The sequence below is a fragment of the Bufo gargarizans genome, chromosome 1 (genome assembly GCF_014858855.1).
Source record: "Bufo gargarizans isolate SCDJY-AF-19 chromosome 1, ASM1485885v1, whole genome shotgun sequence".
NCBI classification, from domain to species: Eukaryota; Metazoa; Chordata; class Amphibia; order Anura; family Bufonidae; genus Bufo; species Bufo gargarizans.
In genome coordinates, this window is record NC_058080.1 from 521414712 (window position 1) to 521436046 (window position 21335).

At 45.8% G+C, this 21335-nt stretch overlaps 1 protein-coding gene across 2 annotated transcripts in view; it reads right to left on the reverse strand.

Moving 5' to 3' along the window:
• The window catches only part of TPST2 (tyrosylprotein sulfotransferase 2), a 66485-nt gene extending 57452 nt beyond the window's left edge, over nt 1-9033 (reverse strand). The window contains exon 1 of one of the 2 annotated variants that reach the window (XM_044275392.1): nt 8914-9033. The gene's annotated coding sequence lies outside the window, so the exon portion shown is untranslated. The remainder of the gene's footprint in view (nt 1-8913) is intronic. The other variant, XM_044275391.1, reaches the window with a different exon arrangement.
• Between the last annotated feature and the right edge of the window lie 12302 nt (nt 9034-21335).

Below are 21335 nucleotides of genomic sequence, written 5' to 3' on the forward strand. Positions count from 1 at the left end.
GTCAGCACGTGGATGTCACCCTTGTGCTATCTGCAACTGTGCAGCTAATGGGGTCCACAAAACGGATACGGTCGTGTGAATGCACCCTAGTAGGCGATAAGGAGGGTAGCTGTAGCGGTCATGGTCAGTACTACCCACAGTGCGGTCATGTTCAGAGCTGAACCAGGACATAACCTCATCTTCACTCATTCAGCATGAAAGAGTAGAGCATCGGAGTATTTCTCGCTCCGACTCTCCCCCTTACTTGTGCAGGTCAATGGCTTTTTCTATACTACCGGTGATGTACCGGGCTTCTCATGGGCATGCTAGGAGAAGGCTTCCATCTAACAGTGATCCCGGTGACATCACTGGCACAAATGGGCTGTCTTAGAGCCATGGGCAGCACTACAGACTGCCCATTAGTGTCGGTGACATCATCAAGATCGCTAGAATCGTGAGGAAGTAAGAAGAAAAAAAAAAAAAAAAAAACAGCCCATGCCCTGCGCGATGCAGCGCAGAGCAAGGGGGGGGGGGGGGGGATTGGAATAAGAAATGCTCCGACGATCCATTCACAGCAAGACAACAAGTGAACATGAGGTTCATCTCTGAACCCGGACAACCCCTTTAAGGTTAGGACGTGGCTGCACTAGAGCACCGAGCGGGATCTAATTAAACTAATGACAACTGCACTGTTTAGTACAGGGGTGCACAACCACGTTGTGAGCCTGAACCAATTCAAGGGCCAAAAATAAAACTTAAAGGGTTATTAACAACTGAAATACTATTTTTATGGCATGTTGAGCATACAGTATATATCATAAATGTCTAGTTACACTTCTAGTACTCCCATCTAATGGGAAATTACATTAAAGATACATGTGAGCAGCCACAAGACATAGACATACATGTCTGCTACCAGATAATTGGGGGCCGCACAGAATGGTATCGCGGGCCGCAGGTTGTGCACTCCTGGTTTAGTAGGTCTGTATTGTTAATAGTCCCTCAGTATTGTAGGTGCTGCAAGGCCATTAACAATGCAGACCAAATGAACAGTGCGGCCTTCATTAGTTTAGTTAGAGCTCGCTATATGGTCGCGCAGTACTCATCCGCAACCACGCAATGTGGTCGTACCCCCAACATGCTGCTACCTGATAAGGACAATCCAAAACCGGACCCTAGGAAGCCATGATAAATGCACTAACCGTATTATTACGAGCCCACCACGTTCCTCTCCGGACTCATCAGGCTTATATTATCTACCAGTAATCAGCAAGCTGATTGTTCCATGGAAGTGAAGCAAACGAGTGACAATCACTGTGTGTGACCAAGTGATTGTTCATTCACATACAGCGGCACAGCAAATGCGAGATGTCACGGAAGAAAGGCCCTTGTAAACAGACTGATAATCGGGCCAATTATCAGGGGTGAACTGGTTCCCGAAAACTGGCCTGCGTATAAAATGCCATTCATTAGGCGATTGTGTCCCTAAAATCATCGTCCCTGTGCAGCAGGTCGTGCGGTGTAAACTGGGGTCTGCTGCTCAGGAACAATACATTTCTATGGGGACAAGCAATCGCTGTAACCCCATACTGCTGCATAAAAATACAGACGAGCAGGCAATTATCAGGAACGTTTCGTTCACTCCCGATATTTGACTGAAACATTGGTCCGTGTAAAAGCCCTATACTGAAACTTTTTGAAGCCAGAATTGTGGAGTACAGGGCTTGATGAATTCTCCCCATTCTGTAAAAGAGGACACTTAGGGCTCGTTCACACGACCCTTGGTGTCTCGTTCCTGTATTGCGGATCGCATTTGTTCCGTTGTCACTCCGCATCGCGGATGCGGCCCCATTAATTTCAATGGGTCTGCAAATCCAGAGATGCGGAACGGAAGCACGGAACGGAACGCTACGGACTGCTTTCTAGGGTTACGTTCCGTGCCTCCGCACCGCAAAAAGATAGAACATGCTCTATCTTTTTGCGGAACGGAGGGATTGCGGACCCATTCAAGTGAATGGGTCTGTGATCCCCATGCGTCTGCCCCACGGAAGGTGCCCGTGCATTGCGGACCGCGTGTGCATGAGCCCTTAGAAATTGAAAAATAAGGAAGCAGTTCATTTCTTTCTATTTAAAAGCTCTTGAGAAACTCCCTAAACAAGTTTGTGGAGATATTTCTTACAGTCACGCGCTGTAATGCAATGATAGCCCTGCCATGTACATCTAGTCGTACTACCACCTGGGCGTGCTGCAGAGGATAACCCCTATCTGTAGAGACCTACATCCTCAACAGGCTGAGAGCACTCCCTCATCATCATGCCGGCCGTGCAAGTAGGGGTGACAATAATGCCTTATGCGTTATTTCTACACGTGTGACTTTCTTTGGTCCAGGACGCTGTATCAGCGCAGTCCGTGTAGTCTGTTCAGTCCCTACGACCAGCTACATTAATCCTGGTGCAATGCGCAGCCAATCCGCCTTTTGTGCGGACCCATTCACTTCAGTGGGGCCACAAAAGTGTCTGTCCGTTCTGTGGCACCCACAAAAAACAAAACATGTCCTATTCTTGTCTGTTTTATGGACAAGGATAGGGCTGTTCCATAAAGACGCTAAGTTCCGCAAAATGCGGAACGCACAAGGCTGGTATCCGTGTTTTTGGAACCCCAATTTGCGCACTACAAAACAGGCTACGGCTGTGTACACGAGTCCTTAGACTGTACCACAGCCTGTCACTGCTACAGTGATAGGCTATAATGGTGTAGAGATATACCAGTGCATTATAAACGTCATGTCCTAGTGGGACTAAAAAAAGAATAATGGTAATAAAGTTTACAAGAAATAAAATAAAAAATTTTTCCTATAAAAATATTTACTAGAAGTGGTTAAAAAAATAATAAGCACATGTGATATCACACCCTGTTTGTCACAACCTGAATAATAAAGATAACATGTTATTTATTTTAAACCACCCTGTCAACAACTTTAAAAATATGGAGTGCTTTTTTCCTATTCATCTCTGCCCCCAAAATAACAGCCTGAACAGCTTGCCGGATCCGTGCTACCGCTATTGCACTGTGCCGCCGTATTTCTGCTCCGGCCCCATTTGCTATACCGGGTGCGTAGCATGGCAAACATGCCGAAATAAAACTACTACATGTTCCCCATTGGAAAAGCCTGCCGCTAATGTGAAACTAGCCTAAGTCCAACGTACCCCCAAAAATGGTGCCAATGAAAAGTATCTCATATGGGTACAACCAGGGCTGTGGAGTCGGTAGATAAATGCTCCGACTCCTCAGTTTTTTGTACTTCCGACTCCGACTCCTCTGTATTTAATATGCGAATGTATTTTATACATTCCTTGAAGGAAAGAAAGAAGTTCTTCTAAGCTCTTCTAGCACAGAGAGGTAGTTGGGCAGAAGCTGCTGCCTTCTCCTTTGTCTGCTGGTCTTCTGCTGAAGACAGGGCAGTGGGAGGATCCAAGAAGGGACATTTATTTTAAAACATGATTTCCCTAGAAGAATCCCATAGTCATGTTTAAAGTTTAAGATAACAATCTGAGTTTACACGTTTTATAGCCTTAGCTGAATGACAGCAGTTTTTCCAATGGTTTACAGCAGGGATGTCAAACTCGTGGCCCTCCAGCTGTTGCAAAACTACAACTCCCATCATGCCAGGGCATACTACAGCTATCAGGGAATGATGGGAGTTGTAGTTTTGCAACATCTGGAGGGCCATGAGTTTGACATCCATGGTTTACAGCTTCAGTCTTGAACTATTGACCCTCCATTCCCTTCACTTATACAAGTGTCTCTAGTCCTGCAAAACACATATTTACTTAATCCCTTATCAGTGAGAGGCTAGGTAAACCATGGGCATTGTGTTCCCTGTAACATCAGAACACAACACAATGGAAAGTATATGTATTGCCACTCCTAATTGTGCATTGCGTGCCATATAGTGAAGCATATGAAAAGCATGCTTCTTCACATCACTGAACGCGTTTGTTTTGCGGTTACGTGAGGCACTGCATGCATTGGCCTTTATTCTTACAGTAGAGAAGTCATTAATTATAACTGTTTATGAATTCGGACATTTAAACTTGCTTTTTAATTTTTTTATTCCAAATTAAATTTAGTAGGAGTCGGAGTCGGTTCATTTTTTGCCGACTCCGACTCCAGGTACCCAAAATTGACTCCGACTCCTCGACTCCGACTCCACAGCCCTGGGTACAACAGCTCTTGGAATGTGGCGATGTAGCAAGACATGCTATCATGTGCAAAAGTAGTAAAAAAACAGATAACACTATCATCATAATCATGCTGACCCACAGAATATCAGTAACATGCTAGTTAGGCCTCATGCACAAGACCGTTGTGTGTTTTGCAGTCTGCAAATTGCAGATCCGCAAAACACGGATGGCACCCGTGTGCGTTTTGCAATTTGCGGAATGGCACGGACAGCCATTGATATAACTGCCCATTTTTGTCCGCAAAACAGACAATAGGACAGGTTATATTTTTTTTTGCGGACCTCGGAACAGAGCAATTGAAGCGAATTTAAACTGCAGCTCGGATGCAGACCAAAACAACGGACGTGTGCATGAGGCCTAATACTGCATGTTGAACGTTGTAAACTTAAAGGGGTTCTGCACTTTGTTTTAACTGATGATCTATCCTCTGGATAGATCATCAGCTTCTGATCGTCGGGGGTCGACACCCAGGACCCCTGCTGATCAGCTGTTTGAGAAGGCAGCAGCGCTCCAGCAGCACCGCGGCCTTTCTTACTGTTTACCGCTGGCCGAGTGATGTCACGACTAGTATCAATGGCCTGGACGGGGCTGAGCTCTGTTCAATTGAATGGAGCTTAGTCCCGCCCAGGCCAGTTGATACTAGTCGTGACGTCACTGGGCCCGGGACCCCTGCCGATCAGAAGCTGATGATCTATCCAGCTTTTTCTGAATGGTTACCATGGCTGCCGGGACGCTAAAGTCCTGGCAGCCATGGTAAAGTGTAGTGGGAGCGGGGAGCAGTATACAGGTCCTTCTCAAAAAATTTGCATATTGTGATAAAGTTAATTATTTTCTGTAATGTACTGATAAACATTAGACTATCATATATTTTAGATTCATTACACACAACTGAAGTAGTTCAAGCCTTTTATTGTTTTAATATTGATGATTTTGGCATACAGCTCATGAAAACCCAAATTCCTATCTCAAAAAATTAGCATATCATGAAAAGGTTCTCTAAACGAGCTATTAACCTAATCATCTGAATCAACTAATTAACTCTAAACACCTGCAAAAGATTCCTGATGCTTTTAAAAACTCCCAGCCTGGTTCATTACTCAAAACCGCAATCATGGGTAAGACTGCCGACCTGACTGCTGTCCAGAAGGCCATCATTGACACCCTCAAGCAAGAGGGTAAGACACAGAAAGAAATTTCTGAACGAATAGGCTGTTCCCAGAGTGCTGTATCAAGGCACCTCATGTGGGAAGTCTGTGGGAAGGAAAAAGTGTGGCAGAAAACGCTGCACAACGAGAAGAGGTGACCGGACCCTGAGGAAGATTGTGGAGAAGGACCGATTCCAGACCTTGGGGGACCTGCGGAAGCAGTGGACTGAGTCTGGAGTAGAAACATCCAGAGCCACCGTGTACAGGCGTGTGCAGGAAATGGGCTACAGGTGCCGCATTCCCAGTCAAGCCACTTTGAAACAGCGGCAGAAGCGCCTGACCTGGGCTACAGAGAAGCAGCACTGGACTGTTGCATGTCATTCGGAAATCAAGGTGCCAGAGTCTGGAGGAAGACTGGGGAGAGGGAAATGCCAAAATGCCTGAAGTCCAGTGTCAAGTACCCACAGTCAGTGATGGTCTGGGGTGCCATGTCAGCTGCTGGTGTTGTCCACTGTGTTTTATCAAGGGCAGGGTCAATGCAGCTAGCTATCAGGAGATTTTGGAGCACTTCATGCTTCCATCTGCTGAAAAGCTTTATGGAGATGAAGATTTCATTTTTCAGCACGACCTGGCACCTGCTCACAGTTTCTTAAAGCACTGAGGGTCTGGCCTAGCCCCTCAGAGCACCGTTTTACCTGCTCCTCTCCCCTGTCACCTGATTGACGAGGCCAGGCATCTTCACTGTTTGGATGAAACTTCCCACTCACGCCAGCGAGTCTTCTTTGGCGTATGCACAGTTAATTGCTGGAGGTTGTACCTTCTCTGAGATCTGCATTGAGGTGACCGAGGTCATCAGCGCTTGCGCAATGCAAATCTTAGAGCGGGGTGTAGCTCCTGAGATCAAGGGGAGATTTCAGGGCGAGCCATCAAACAGTGAGAATGCCCAGCCGTGGCAAACAGGCCATGAAGGGGAGTGGAGCAAATAAAGGGATGCTCCAAGGGACTAGGCCAGCCCTTTGTGCTCAGAGCACCTAATTTGCATAATAAGAAAAGTAAAGATTTGGCTGCACTGGTAGATCATGGTACACATTGGTACAGCAATTGATGCAATCGCTACCAGGCAGAATGCCTGGCTTAATAGGGTTAATCATGGGGACAGATGAATTACAGGTTATAGTGGATTATCTCCCATAATGTCAATCTGCTCAGTTCCTCCTGCTCAAATAAATGCTGCCTGCATATTGCACTGCATTTCCATGGCGACAGGTTCCCTTTAAAGGGATTGTCCATAAACACTGCATCCACAGCTAAGCCCGTATAGAAGGCTGTGCGGGCTCAATCACACCACTGTATGGTCCGCCGTGTGAACTCTGTCGTGGTGCAGGCCCATTGACTTGAGTGGGTCCACGATCCGCAAGGTACGGCAAAATACAGATTATGTCCTATCTTTTGTGGTGCAGAGGCACGCACCCGAAGCTCACGGAACTGTTTCCATAGGACATGTCCTATCTTTTGCTGTATCTTGCAGATCGTGGACCCATTCAAGTCAATGGGTCTGCAACGCAGCACAGAGTTCACACAGCCGATGCGGTTCACAATATGGGCACCACGGCCATACGGTCGTGTGAATGAGCCCTTCGGCCCCAGAGTTGTGTTACTACACGCCTCTACCCTGCTACTATCTCCTAAGAGCCTTTATACTGTCATCAGATGTAATTTATATTATGTCTTCCATGAATGTGCATACAAAACTATGTTACAAGCAATTGTTCATGTAATTTGCCTGGTTACCAGTAGGTGGCAGCAATGCATTGGCAAGTGCAGTTTAGTGAATCTAAGCTGGAATAGATTATGACAGCAAGGACCTAGTCTCGGCTGAGACTTGGCCATATACCCAGCTTGAGGATCTTCAGCTCTGCTGGATGAGGAAAGCAGAAACTACAGACCAACTCCAGAGTTCCAGGAAAAAAGCATCCCGAGAAGCCATCTGAGAGATAAATCCAGAGTCCTAGGAGAAGCCTATTCCTTCTCAGCTAGTCTGTCACCATACAGCAGGTACCAGATAAGTGCAGAAGCTAATCCTGCCACAGTTATAGAGCTACCAAGCAGACGTCCTATCCTGCAAGCTCTACATTTAAAGCAGAAGCTCTCATTCCTGCCAATGATTGCCAAAACCTGCTGGGACCAAGAGGCCAAAGCTGCTATACCGCTTGGATGCAGGTTATTTCAAGAACAGCAACGTTTAAAGGGAACCTGTCACCGGGATTTTGGGTATAAAGCTGAGGACCTGGTTTGCTAGATGCCCGCTAGCACATCTGCATACCCAGTCCCCATACCTTTGTGTGCTTTTATAGTGTAAAAAAAACGGATTTGATACATATGCAAATTAATCTGAGATGAGTCCTGTCCCTGACTCATCTCACGTACAGGACTCATCTCAGGTTAATTTGCATATATATCAAATAGGTTTTTTTTACACAATAAAAGCACACAGAGCTATGGGGGACTGGGTATTGAGGATGTGCTAGCGGCCATCTAGCAACCCATGTCCTCAGCTCTATACACAAAATCCCGGTGACAGGTTCCCTTTAACTTCATCTAAAGGTCTGGACATCATTTCTTCTGCAAAATTCCTCTATTACTCCTACTATCACTAAACTCAAATTTATTGCAAGTGAGCCAGGAGTCCAGCCGTACCCAGGTAGGGGACACGGTGACACAATTATCACTACCCTACAGAGACATTATAGGCCATTACACCACTCTGGCATTCCTAGTCTGGGACGTACATTCTAACACCTTGGAGGGGCCCTGGGGTAGTACCCTGTGCATGCTGCAATTGGCGTCACAACAAATACAGAATATTATCCACCTGACCCAAGTGGCGTCAGCTAACCCCTTCCTGGCACTGCATGTTCACAGGATAAACATAATCAAAAGTGGATTTTTTCTTAATCTTCAGCAGTAATCAGGTTTCAGAAACGGATCTCTACAAATCCACTCTGGACTGCAGAGCGGATCCACACACATTATCCAATCAACCTAATCTGCAGCCGTGATGACGATACGCAGATAACACGTCCGCACGCACCGCATTCCGGACGTCAGTGTGTGAACATGGGCACAGGACGACTTGTGCCACCGCTGCAATGGCCGATACTTCATAAGGTCCAGAAGTTTTAATAAAAATTCATCAAAAAGTTATTTCACGACCCAAAAAAAGAGACAATACGGAGACCAGTACTCAGCTTTCCTAGTATCCTGAGTGGCTGACCTGCCCAGTGCCATGCTGTGCTCCCTGGGCAGTCAGGAGGCTGGCTGACCACCCTAGTGCTGGAGGGCACATAGCTGCCACCCAGCTTTCCCAGAAACAGTGATTATAGGGGCAAGGGCTCCAGTTGACACCAGGGGTAACACTGGGCAGTGCCATCGTATATATAAGCCCTGATAACGTCATACAGCAGACACATGGATATCTATCAGCACAGCCGCGGCCACATGAAGCTGATGGGACGCAGGGCCCCCTCCCCCACCCCAACACTCACCTCTCCCGACGTCTCCTGCATGAAGCTGGCAGTAAACGGGGAACCTCTCTCTAGTACCAGCCAAGTCCTCACAGCCCGGGGCGCGCACCCACGCAGCGAACCCTCCTCCTCCACTGCCAGACACCCACAGGCTCCGCCCACGCCAGAACGCGCGCCTAGGCTCCGCCCCTCGGGCCTGTCCGTGGTCACGGAGGCTGTATTCGGCCGTTAGCCGTTCGGTTCGCGTCTTCTCGGTTATGTGGCGGGGTCCGCCTCCTGCAGCGGAAAGTGTATTATATATGTGGTAAAACCATAGCACCCCGGAGGGTATAGTGTGGTGAGGGCCCCGACCTGTAACGGTAACAGGTAGTCGTGTGTCACTGACGGCGGCAGGACGGGCTCAAGTACTTTTAGAAGAGTCCATGTACCGGGGTCAGTGGTGCACATAATGCCCTCTGTGCCCCCTGCCCTTCACACAGTATGAGGCTGCCTGACAGCAGAAAGATCTCAATCCCCCCCCCAAAACAAATTAAGTACCTATAAATGATGCGCCTGAAGTCTTTCCCACCTAAATGCCACCACAGAGAGTGATACCCTTTTTTGCCTCTAATTTAAATACCTAGCCCACCTTACCCAGACCAGCAGAGTGGAGCCGGCCTGTGGAGGTGTCACTGCGTCACGCCTACGTGGAACCACCGGTGGCAGGGGAATGGTGGAACATGGAGCTGAGGGCCCCTGCTTCACTATTGTGTTCCGCTCTATCTGATAAAGATGAAGGCGGGACATGCAGAGGTTTGCATCTGGGCTGCAGTCCGCCAGGCCAGTAACCCTGCTGTGGGTATTTGAAGATCCTTGCCTGGAAAATACTGCCATAGGCTACATGCACACCACCGTATGTATTTTGCGGTCCGCAAAAAAAACAAAACGGATGATATCAATATGCTATCCTTTTTTTTTTTTTTTGCGGATCCATTGTGACAGTGCCTAAAACGGACAAGAATAGGACATGTTCTAATTTTTTTAATTTTTTTCAGGGGCTACGGAACGGACATACTGATGCGGACAGCACATTGAAATGAATGGGTCCGCATCCTATCCACCAAAAAACAGAGCGGACACGAAAACAAACAACGTTCATGTGCATGTAGCCATATAGTAATGATACTAAAGTGCCATAGTGTGCTAAGAAAACAGCATATCTCCATAGTGTGCCCAATAATGACAGTGCCCAGTACTAAAAGCTATACGCCATATCACTATGCTACACACAGTAATAAAGGATGTATACTATAACATCACCATACAATACACAGTTACAATACCACTCATCTCCACTACAAATAGGAAAAAGTGGCTACAATTTGCACAAGCTCACCAAAATTGGACTGTTGAAGACTGGAAAAATGTTGCCTGGTCTGATAAGTCTCGATTTCTGTTGAGACATTCAAACGGTAGAGTCCGAATTTGTCGTAAACAGAATGAGAACATGTATCCATCATGCCTTGTTACCACTGTGCAGGCTGGTGGTGGTGGTGTAATGGTCTGGGGGATGTTTTCTGGGCACACTTTAGGCCCCTTAGTGCCAATTGGCCATCGTTTAAATGCCACAGGCTACCTGAGCATTGTTTTTGACAATGTCCATCCCTTCATGACCACCATGTACCCATCCTCTGATGGCTACTTCCAGCAGGATAATGCACCATGTCACAAAGCTCGAATCATTTCAAATTGGTTTCTTGAACATGACAACGAGTTCACTGTACTAAAATGGCCCCCACAGTCACCAGATCTCAACCCAATAGAGCATCTTTGGGATGTGGTGGAACGGGAGCTTCGTGCCCTGGACGTGCATCCCTCAAATCTCCATCAACTGCAAGATGCTATTCTATCAATATGGGCCAACATTTCTAAAGAATGCTATCAGCACCTTGTTGAATCAATGCCACGTAGAATTAGGGCAGTTCTGAAGGCAAAAGGGGGTCCAACACCGTATTAGTATAGTGTTCCTAATAATTCTTTAGGTAAGTGTATATGGTAATATCACCATACAATACACAGTAATAAAGGATATACACAGTAATATCACCATACAATACACAGTAATATCACCATTTGAGATGGCCTTGCGGTTCGCCTAGTGGTTGTTTCGTGGCAAACTTTGCTAGTTCACGATTCGCCTAACATATGGCAATATACGCACGCGCCATATTTTTTTGCATAGGGCCGAACAGGACAGCCAATTGAGACGTTTCAGCACATGGACAAACCCCCTACCTTATAACAGAACCCGATCTGGCAGCCAGTTTACATTTTGTGTTTTGCCAATGTAGGGAGAGGTTGCATTTTGGAGCAGGGACAGTTAGGGACATCAAACGCTAGCTAATAGGGCCTCAAAAGTCCTTTTAAGAACTGGTATAGGTGTGATATAGAGGGGTGTGATATACTGAGGGTACTTTCACACTTGCGTTTTTCTTTTCCGGCATAGAGTTCCGTCACAGGGGCTCTATACCGGAAAATAACTGATCAGGCATATCCCCATGCATTCTGAATGGAGAGTAATCCGTTCAGTTTGCATCAGGATGTCTTCAGTTCAGTCGTTTTGACTGATCAGGCAAAAGAGAAAACCGTAGCATGCTACGGTTTTATCTCCGGCGAAAAAAACTGAAGACTTGCCTGAATGCCGGATCCGGCATTTTTTTCCATAGGAATGTATTAGTGCCGGATCCGGCATTCAAAATACCGGAATGCCGGATCCGTCCTTCCGGTCTGCGCATGCGCAGACTTTTAAAAATGAAAAAAAAAAAAAAAAACGGATCCGTTTTGCCTGATGACACCGGAAAAACGGATCCGGTATTGCAATGCATTTTTCTGACTGATCAGGCATTTTTCTGACTGAACAGGATCCTGATCAGTCAGAAAAATGCCTGATCAGTCAGAAAAAATGACATCCGTTTGCATACAGTTTGCCTGATCAGGCAGTCAGTTCAGGCAACGGAACTGCCTGCCGGAATCAAACAACGCAAGTGTGAAAGTACCCTGAGGGGTGTGATATACTTATAATATACAGTCGTGGCCAAAAGTTTTGAGAATGACACAAATATTAGTTTTCACAAAGTTTGCTGCTAAACTGCTTTTAGATCTTTGTTTCAGTTGTTTCTGTGATGTAGTGAAATATAATTACACACACTTCATACGTTTCAAAGGCTTTTATCGACAATTACATGACATTTATGCAAAGAGTCAGTATTTGCAGTGTTGGCTCTTCTTTTTCAGGACCTCTGCAATTCGACTAGGCATGCTCTCAATCAACTTCTGGGCCAATTCCTGACTGATAGCAATCCATTCTTTCATAATCACTTCTTGGAGTTTGTCAGAATTAGTGGGTTTTTGTTTGTCCACCCGTCTCTTGAGGATTGACCACAAGTTCTCAATGGGATTAAGATCTGGGGAGTTTCCAGGCCATGGACCCAAAATGTCAACATTTTGGTCCCCGAGCCACTTAGTTATCACTTTTGCCTTATGGCACGGTGCTCCATCGTGCTGGAAAATGCATTGTTCTTCACCAAACTGTTGTTGGATTTTTGGAAGAAGTTGCTGTTGGAGGGTGTTTTGGTACCATTCTTTATTCATGGCTGTGTTTTGGGGCAAAATTGTGAGTGAGCCCACTCCCTTGGATGAGAAGCAACCCCACACATGAATGGTCTCAGGATGCTTTGCTGTTGGCATGACACAGGACTGATGGTAGCGCTCACCTTTTCTTCTCCGGACAAGCCTTTATCCTGATGCCCCAAACAATCGAAAAGAGGCTTCATCGGAGAATGACTTTGCCCCAGTCCTCAGCAGTCCATTCACCATATTTTCTGCAGAAGATCAATCTGTCCCTGATGTTTTTTTTGAAGAGAAGTGGCTTCTTTGCTGCCCTTCTTGACACCAGGCCATCCTCCAAAATTCTTTACCTCACTGTGCGTGCAGATGCGCTCACACCTGCCTGCTGCCATTCCTGAGCAAGCTCTGCACTGGTGGCACTCCGATCCCGCAGCTGAATCCTCTTTAGGCTCTTCTGGCGCTTGCTGGACTTTCTTGGATGCCCTGAAGCCTTCTTAACAAGAATTGAACATATTTCCTTGAAGTTCTTGATGATCCTATAAATTGTTGATTGAGGTGCAATGTTAATAGTCACAATATCCTTGCCTGTGAAGCCATATTTATGCAACGCAATGATGGCTGCACGCGTTTCTTTACAGGTCACCATGGTTAACAATGGAAGAACAATGATTTCAAGCATCACCCTCCTTTTAACAGGTCAAGTCTGCCATTTTAACCCAATCAGCCTGACATAAAGATCTCCAGCCTTGTGCTCGTCAACATTCTCACCTGAGTTAACGAGATGATTACTGAAATGATCTCAGCAGGTCCTTTAATGACAGCAATGAAATGCAGTGGAAAGTTTTTTTTGGGATTAAGTTAATTTTCATGGCAAAGAAGGACTATGCAATTCATCTGATCACTCTTCATAACATTCTGGAGTATATGCAAATTGTTATTATACAAACGTAAGCAACAACTTTTCCAATTTTCAATATTTATGTACTTCTCAAAACTTTTGGCCACGACTGTACTTTATACCATATAAAAGATATTATAGTGTATTTGTATTGAGCAGCAGTTGTGTGCGGTTCTGCTGCGATAGCCTTCTGCTTCTGCACCCTCCTCATCCTCTGTATCTGCACTCTCCTCACTCTCTGCTGTGTGCACCCCCAAAGACACCACCTCCATAGCCCCTCCACACGAGTCAGCGGAATTATTTTCCCATCCATTCCCAGAACCTACCGATGCGCAGCCATTCTTGGCATCAGCCAAAAGAGGTTGGTCCCCGCTGTTGCTGCCTACTCCAACATCTCTAATGTCAGTAGTGGTGAAAGTGGTGATGATGATGTGTCGATGGACGTCATGTGGGTGCCCATAAGAGAGGAAGAGGAGGGAAGTTCAGAGGGAGAGATGTAGCAGCAGTTAGGGAGGAGAAGCAGGCAGAACTCGAAGTGCACAGGAGGCAAAAAGCAGACTGCAAATATATCTGTAGCGAGCCATCCACCATGCACGGTCACGTCTTGCGCTCCCAAGACGCCGACACATGGCTCCGCAGTGTGGGCTTTTTTTAACGTGTCAGCTGCTGATAATAGTGTTGCTGTCATGCCCGGCTCTGACTATGTGCGGAGGTCGGCCAGAATAGCAGCATGTCTTTAGTGTTTGTTTTGGAGTCGTGCTGGATCCGCCTCCCATCAGGTGCACTGGGTGGGGTCATTAGTTTAAATGGCTCTCATTTCCAGTGCTCTGAGCGGGTTATAGAAATCAGTCTGGCCTAGGAAGCAAGCAAGGAAGGTTTTCTGTCCCAGCTCTGTTAAGATAAGTGTGGTTTCTGTTCTTGTTGTTTGCTGTTTTTGTTGTGTTGATATCTTCTCTCCTATCCAGGTTCTGTGCGAGCAGGCTGCTCCTATTTCCCCTTTTCACCATCTCAGAGAAGTTAGGGTGTATTAGCCTAGGCACGAGGACACAGCATTCCTACCACCAAGGTCTGCCTGTGGGATGAGCAGTGCAGGGAGCGAGGTCAGGGATTAGCTAGGAGGTGAGCCTTCCCCTGCTTCTCGCTCAGAGCCTGGTTGTTGGTTTTTCTGTGTGTCCGAGTGCTTGTCCGCCGTGACAGTTGCCATCTGCAGTCTGTGCTGTCAATGCATAAGTCGCGGTAAGCCCAACACTCACCTAGGGACGACCGCCTTAAGAAGGTACCTGGCCTTCCATCACTGAGCCCAGTGGGAGCAACACCGTCAGAACCCACAAAGCCACACTCCCGGCGCTCCACGTCCTGCCTCTTCTTCTCTCTCCTCCCATTTGTCCTCCACTCCACCTTCCACCGTGCCATTGTTGCGTTCATCTGGCAGAAGGCAGGCTTCCGTGGCCCAAATGTTCGAGCATAAAAAAATGACGCCGGATAATCCTCTTGCCCAACGGCTGACCGCTGGTTTGTCGGAACTGCTAGCCCGGCAACTACTGTCATATAAATTAGTGGACTCGGAGGCCTTTACAAAATTTGTGGCCATTGGCACACCGCAATGGAAGGTCCCCGGAAGGAAATATGGCCCTGAACTATATGGCCACGTTCAGCGGCAAGTTAATATATCTCTGGCACGCAGTGTCAGTGCCAAGATACATCTGACCACAGACACGTGGTCTAGCAAATACAGGCAGGAAAGGTACATAACTTTTACTGCCCACTGGGTGAACCTTCTGACGGCCGTCAAGCATGTAATCCGTGGTAACCGTGTGGATTTGGTGTTACCACCACAATTGCATGCAGACCTGCCTCTTCTCCTCTTACTCCATCCTCTGTCTCCTCCTTGGCTAATTCCTCCTTTTTCACTGCTACTCCCTCTTCCGCTGCACTCCCCAAGCTCCCCAAAACCTTTTCGACGTGCCAGGTGTGCTGTGGCTGTTGTGCCTGGAAGCCAAAAGCCACACTGGTCCTGCACTGCTTTCAGTTCTTCGGTCACAAGCCGATCAGTGGCTAACCCCGCTCAATTTGAAAGTTGGTAAAGTGGTGTGAGACAACGGTGCCAATCTGAGCATGCTGAAACAGGGCAAAATGACACGTGCCGTGCATGGCACATATCATGAACTTAGTCGTGCATCGATTCGTTGCCAAATACCCCGGGGTCCAGGACGTCTTGCGGCAGGCCAGGAAAATCTCTGGCCATTTTAGAAGATCTTACACGGCCATGGCTTGCTTTGGTGATGTTCAGCGGCGACACCACTTGTCCATCAGACGTCTGATTTGCGACTGCCCAACGCGCTGGAACTCCACCTTGTAGATGCTTGATAGGCTGCTTCAGCAGAAACGTGCCGTTAACAACTACCTGTACAAACTCTGCGGCAGGACAGGTTCTGGGGAGCTTGGTTTCTTTTCACCGCGCCAGTGGCTGCTCATGCACAATGCATGCAGACTTCTGCGGCCATTTGATGAGATCACCAAACTGGTCAGTTGCAGGGAGGGCGCCATCAGTGACATCGTACCTTACGCCTTCTTTATGGAGCGTGCATTGCGTCGTGTCATTGATCAAGCCGTCGAGGAGCTGGAAGATGAGGAAGTCGCAATGCTGAATGAATTCCATGGGGGGGCTACTCCATCTGAGACAAGTCAGCAGGAGTCTGAAGAGGAGCCAGAGGAGGATGGTGGCTGGGGGGAGGAGGAGGAGCAAGAAGAGCAAGCTTTAAACTTTTCAGGGATCCCTGGTGTTGTCCGTGGCTGGGGGGAGGAGACCGAGAACGACATTCTACTGGGCGATGAGCAGGAGCCAGGGCGCTCCACCACTTCTAATTTAGTGCAAATGGGGGCCTTCATGCTCCAGTGTTTGAAGAGGGACCCCCCATATAAAAAGCATAAAGGTCAAGGACCTGTACTGGGTGGCAACATACTTAAACCCCCGGTATAAACACAAAATGGCGGACAAGTTACCAGCATCACAGAGGGCTGTCAGAATGCAGCATTTCCAGGCCATGCTGTGACAGATGCTGCATTCTGCTGTTGCAGGCACTAGCAGAGGATTTTTTACCGATAGCAAAACATTTGCGGATACCAATCCTACCGTGCCTGCAAAAAGATGGCGGTTTGAAGATGTGTTGGTCACTTCAGATATGAGATCATTCTTGCAACCAACCAATCTACAGCCTCACCCCGGATCCAGCCGCAGAGAACGCCTAGACCGACAGGCGTACGACTACTTAGGGTTAACAAGCGATGTGGACGCAAAGAATGCCCCTTGCCTTATGTATATACAGCGGCATAAAAGGCCTTTTATGTCAGGTAAAAGCCTAATTTTTGGGGCCTATACTGGCCGACAGTTACATATTTATCCTGTGACCGCCTAATGTACCTCCAGCCACAGAATCCAAAGTTCTTTGCTGCTGTTATACACTTTTATCTGGTCACGGTATGGCGGTGTTATCCGGTCTCTGTACAGAGGTGTTATCCAGTCAATGTATGGCAGTGGTATCTAATAACTGGATGGCCATAACTGTATCCCTTTCCCTGCCCACGCCATCCATTTTTAGACCTTTCATGAGTGGGAAAAATATGCAGATTGCGGTGCTAAGGACCTTTGCGCCACAATCTGTGTCAGAAATACGCCTAACATAGACGTATTTGTATATAATAAATGACCACCTAATTGTATTATTACTCGGGGGGTAGGGATAATATCTTTATATTATATAGATTCTAGTGTATTATACTGTGCCCTGTATTTCCCAGTAGAAAATGATCCTTAGGAAGTGCAGTTCTCATCCTTGACCACCAGGATCAGGTAGCGCTCTGTCAGTACATGGCGGCCTCCCCTCTTCGCCACGCTGCTCCGCTGTGTACCGGTGCTTATTCTGAGACTAGGGCTGGGTTTACATCCTATTTTTGCCATCCATTTAATGCATACCAAAAATGTATGCGTTAAACAGATGCCTTAAACTGATTCCGTACAGTGGCGTCCGTTCACCATACAGTTCCATAGTAGAAAAAACTTTACGTTAACGTATGCATTTTTTTATGGACTCCGCAGGATAGAAAAACATGGAGCGCTGCACATTTGTATATATCAAACCGATAGGAAATAAAAGTTTTCTAGGCTCCAACAGGGCACATTTTATTTAAAGCTCACTAGATTATAACCTGATATATCTGATATTAGGAAAGTTTACGTTACCGTCTTGTCTAAATAAGTTTTTCAAAAGATATCCTCGAACGTCTCCCTGGCCATATGAACGTTTGAAAACAGATTGTATTTTATTGACCTCATTATGCTTCAATAAAAGGGGAAGAGTTTGTAATCGGTAAAGCAGTCTAGGGAAACTAATCATTTTGATCAAATTACAATGCCCCAAAAAAGTTAAGGGCAAAGTTTGCCATCTTTGTAGTTCCTAGATTATTTTATGCACCAGGGGAGATAATTTAAATTATAAATGGATTATGGAAATTTGCGAATCTTGCATCCCAGGTAATTGATATGTGTACGTGCTAAGAAGAGCAAGGTACCCCAAGATGACAATGTAAATCAGGGGACACCTTGTCCTAAACATAACAGTTCACTTTTATGGGTGTTGACTCGATAGCCCCAAAAATTCCCAAACTGAGTAATAAAAGCAAAGATTTTTTTTTTTTTAGATGTTGCTGCCAGTTATCTGAAAATAAAACTGTCAGTGAATAATGCGATTTTTGCTTCCTGGGCTTTCATTTGCATATTTTAAAAGCAAGTTTTTAACACAATCTACTGAACCAAAATGATTGATTAGATTATGTAGGCATAAATCGCAGTATAGGGATTATAAGTAACCAAAAAAAAGAAAAAAAAGGTTTAGTAGGCTGAGAGAAGCCCTTTAACGTCCTGGTTTATTAAAGATATGGTTTTGATAAAACCCTGGTTCTAGTACATCTTTCGCTAGTTTTGACAGCAGTTTGATACATGCCGATTTTGCGTTATGAGGTACGGGTCCTGTGCACATCGTATGATTAAAGACTTGGCATAACACTAGTGAAGCTTGTTCCACCAGGGTTTTATAAAACTTCCTGTGAACCCATCAGGGCCGGTTACCATTATGTAAGTGACATATAGTATTGTAGTAAGGTGAACAGAAATGTGTATGGTAAAATCCTGGAAGGGGTGTATATCCCACCCAGGTTCCTCAACTGGGTGAGGTAAATGAAATCCAGAAAGTTAAAATGGTCTCAGCAATGTGTAGGTTGCTGAGACAGTTTTGTTAAGATTATGGGCTGGATTTTATTGGACTAGGGAAGGTAGGCTTGGTAGAGGGACCTCCCCAGTCCACCCCATTCCGGCGCAGATTTTCCCATAGCCTGAGGAATCATTAAAGGGAAATAAATAAAGCCAGCTGGGATCATTAAAGGGAAATAAAACACAGTCCAGGCTGTCAGTCTGGGAGAGTGATGCCTGTAGAAAGTCTGGGAAGCTAGCTGCCCTGGGGGCTAGAGAAGCCGATTTCTCTGTGTGACCTATATTCAATAGGTGAGCTAGGATCTTCACTGTATTATCCAGAGCCCAGAGAGGGCAGGTGTTTATTTTGGTTTGGTTTATGTTTTTTTTGGTGCTGGACCTTCACCTTACCCAATGAGCTATAACTAGGGTTTGCCTGTATTGCCGGAGTGTAATAAAAAAAATAAACCATCATTTGGACTTTAACCCTGTGGTCTGCAAGAGAATCTGTCACTGCCTCCCTGCTTTTGAAAGCAATCCCTTACAGTATGCTGAACCTCCTCTGCTGTAACTTCTCCATTTAAGACATCTAGCTGATCCTGATTTAAAGTAGGAAGACACAAGAATTTTAAAAAAATCCCCCCTTCCTGTGGATTAGATCCATCATCCTGGTATAATTTTCTATAGTACTGTTGAAAAACTGTCAGTATCTTCTTTGGGCTAGAATGGATTACCCCCTCAGGAACTCTGATCGAGAGAACATGGGAACGTGGGAAGCTGCCTTTCGCCTACCGTGATAATAATTTCCCTGCTTTATTACCAAAACTGAATAGATCTCATTCAAACTGTGACCTATAGAATCTATCCCTCCTATCTATGCACAGCTTTAAATATTTTATAGTAACGGCCACTTAGTGGTTGTAGAGATCTCATTCCAAGGTGGATGCCTCAGACTTTGGTAATGCCCCTGGTGAGTACTGTTCCAAGTAGGACTCTATCAACTGGCTGGAAGCTCCCTCCTGACCCTCCCTATCGCTAGGGATTGAGTATAGGGTTGAATGAAAAGTACAAAACTCTTCTAATATCTGATGAGGAGTAAAAGGGGCCTTTTAAAGGGTAATTAATAGAGTACAGCAGTTTCCATATTCAAAGTAACCCCTACAAATTGTATGCATAAGACAAAGGGAACAGAGACAATCTGTTGGCGGATAGTCTAGGTCTTCAGGATATCTGTTGGGAGGAACATGTTGGAGAACTGTTTACAGTAGAAGTCAGCTAATAAAGAGGAAAGCTTAGCCATGGGAAATAAAGACACCCCAAATAACACATTTCAAGGCCTTCTATCTGGTGCACTAGAAGGGTAATTTACATGTAAAACTTTGAAGTCTCTAGTGGTCCTTACCGCCTCCAGGCATAAAGAGTAACTTAAAATATTTTTGTTGAGACACCAGGAGCCAGAACGCAGTTCCACACCCAAGCCCGAGATACTGGGTGCCCACAACTGGGGCATGGTCTCTTAACAGGAAGGAGTCAATGAAACATCTAGTGGAGAGATCTAACAGGTGGTGAGAGAAGAGGATAGCTGTTGCGGGACATTGAGTGATAATCTATAATATCAGTCCTAGGATGGAGAACTTCTTCAAAGTTCAGTTAGTCTAAGGGAACCTAGCACACTCTGTAGTTCATGAATAACAGAGATGGAGGTCCTACCTAATGATGAATCCAGATAGGAGTTATAGAAGAGGTTTCCACCAAAAATGATTATGAGAGCCATCAGCTAATTTGGCAAGAGCCATCAGCACAGCAGAACCAAAGCAAAACTGATCCTCATTAGGAAAATAAACAGAAGCCAATGTATAAACTGCATGGGCAATCGAGAGCTTGATGAGTAGTTATCTTCCCACCAAGTCTAATTTAGAGGCTATAAAGTGATATTGGACAGATTTATCCTTTTTTCAGTGAGTAGTAAAGAACCTCGTTTTTCTTTTCAGTTAAAGCTCCTCATATTGTACGTACAAAAAGTTACGTTAACCATAATAACTAGATAGGGAAAAAGCAAAGCCTACCTGACAGTCATCACCATTCTGAGAAAGGTAAGGGCACACACAAGGGGATGGATAGGGAACACAAAGACAGGAGATACATATAAATAAAAAATAATAGTCGCATACAGGTATCAGCTAAAGTCAGTCATAAGCCTGGGACACCAAAGGAGTTGTTCATCCCTAGGTGGGTGAGAGCCTTAGACTAGAGCAGCGATCCGTTCACCCCCAGAATAACACAAACATAAACAAGGACCCAAGTATATGTTTGAAACAGGCAATGTATAAAAGACACCTAAACGGAGAAAATAACAGGTTGACGATATAATGTACCCCTTAAGACATGATTAAATATCCTGCCTTGAATATAGGCACTTGACTAGAATGAGTCAACATATTTTAGGGATGAAGTTGATGACTCAAAAGCCGTTTCTCACAGGTAGAGATAGGCAGGTAGAGAGGCCAAGTCAGGTGGTTTTAGTACGATGGCCTCACGGCGGTTGCTGTGGTTTAGGACCTGCTACCTGCCATTGTTCCCTCAGTTGTAGCGTAGGAATAGATGGAAGAGTAGGCCAGTTGAGTAGAGTCACATTAAGCAAATCGAAGGCACCCAAGAACTTAGATCTACAAGGGATCTGAAGATTGAAGATTT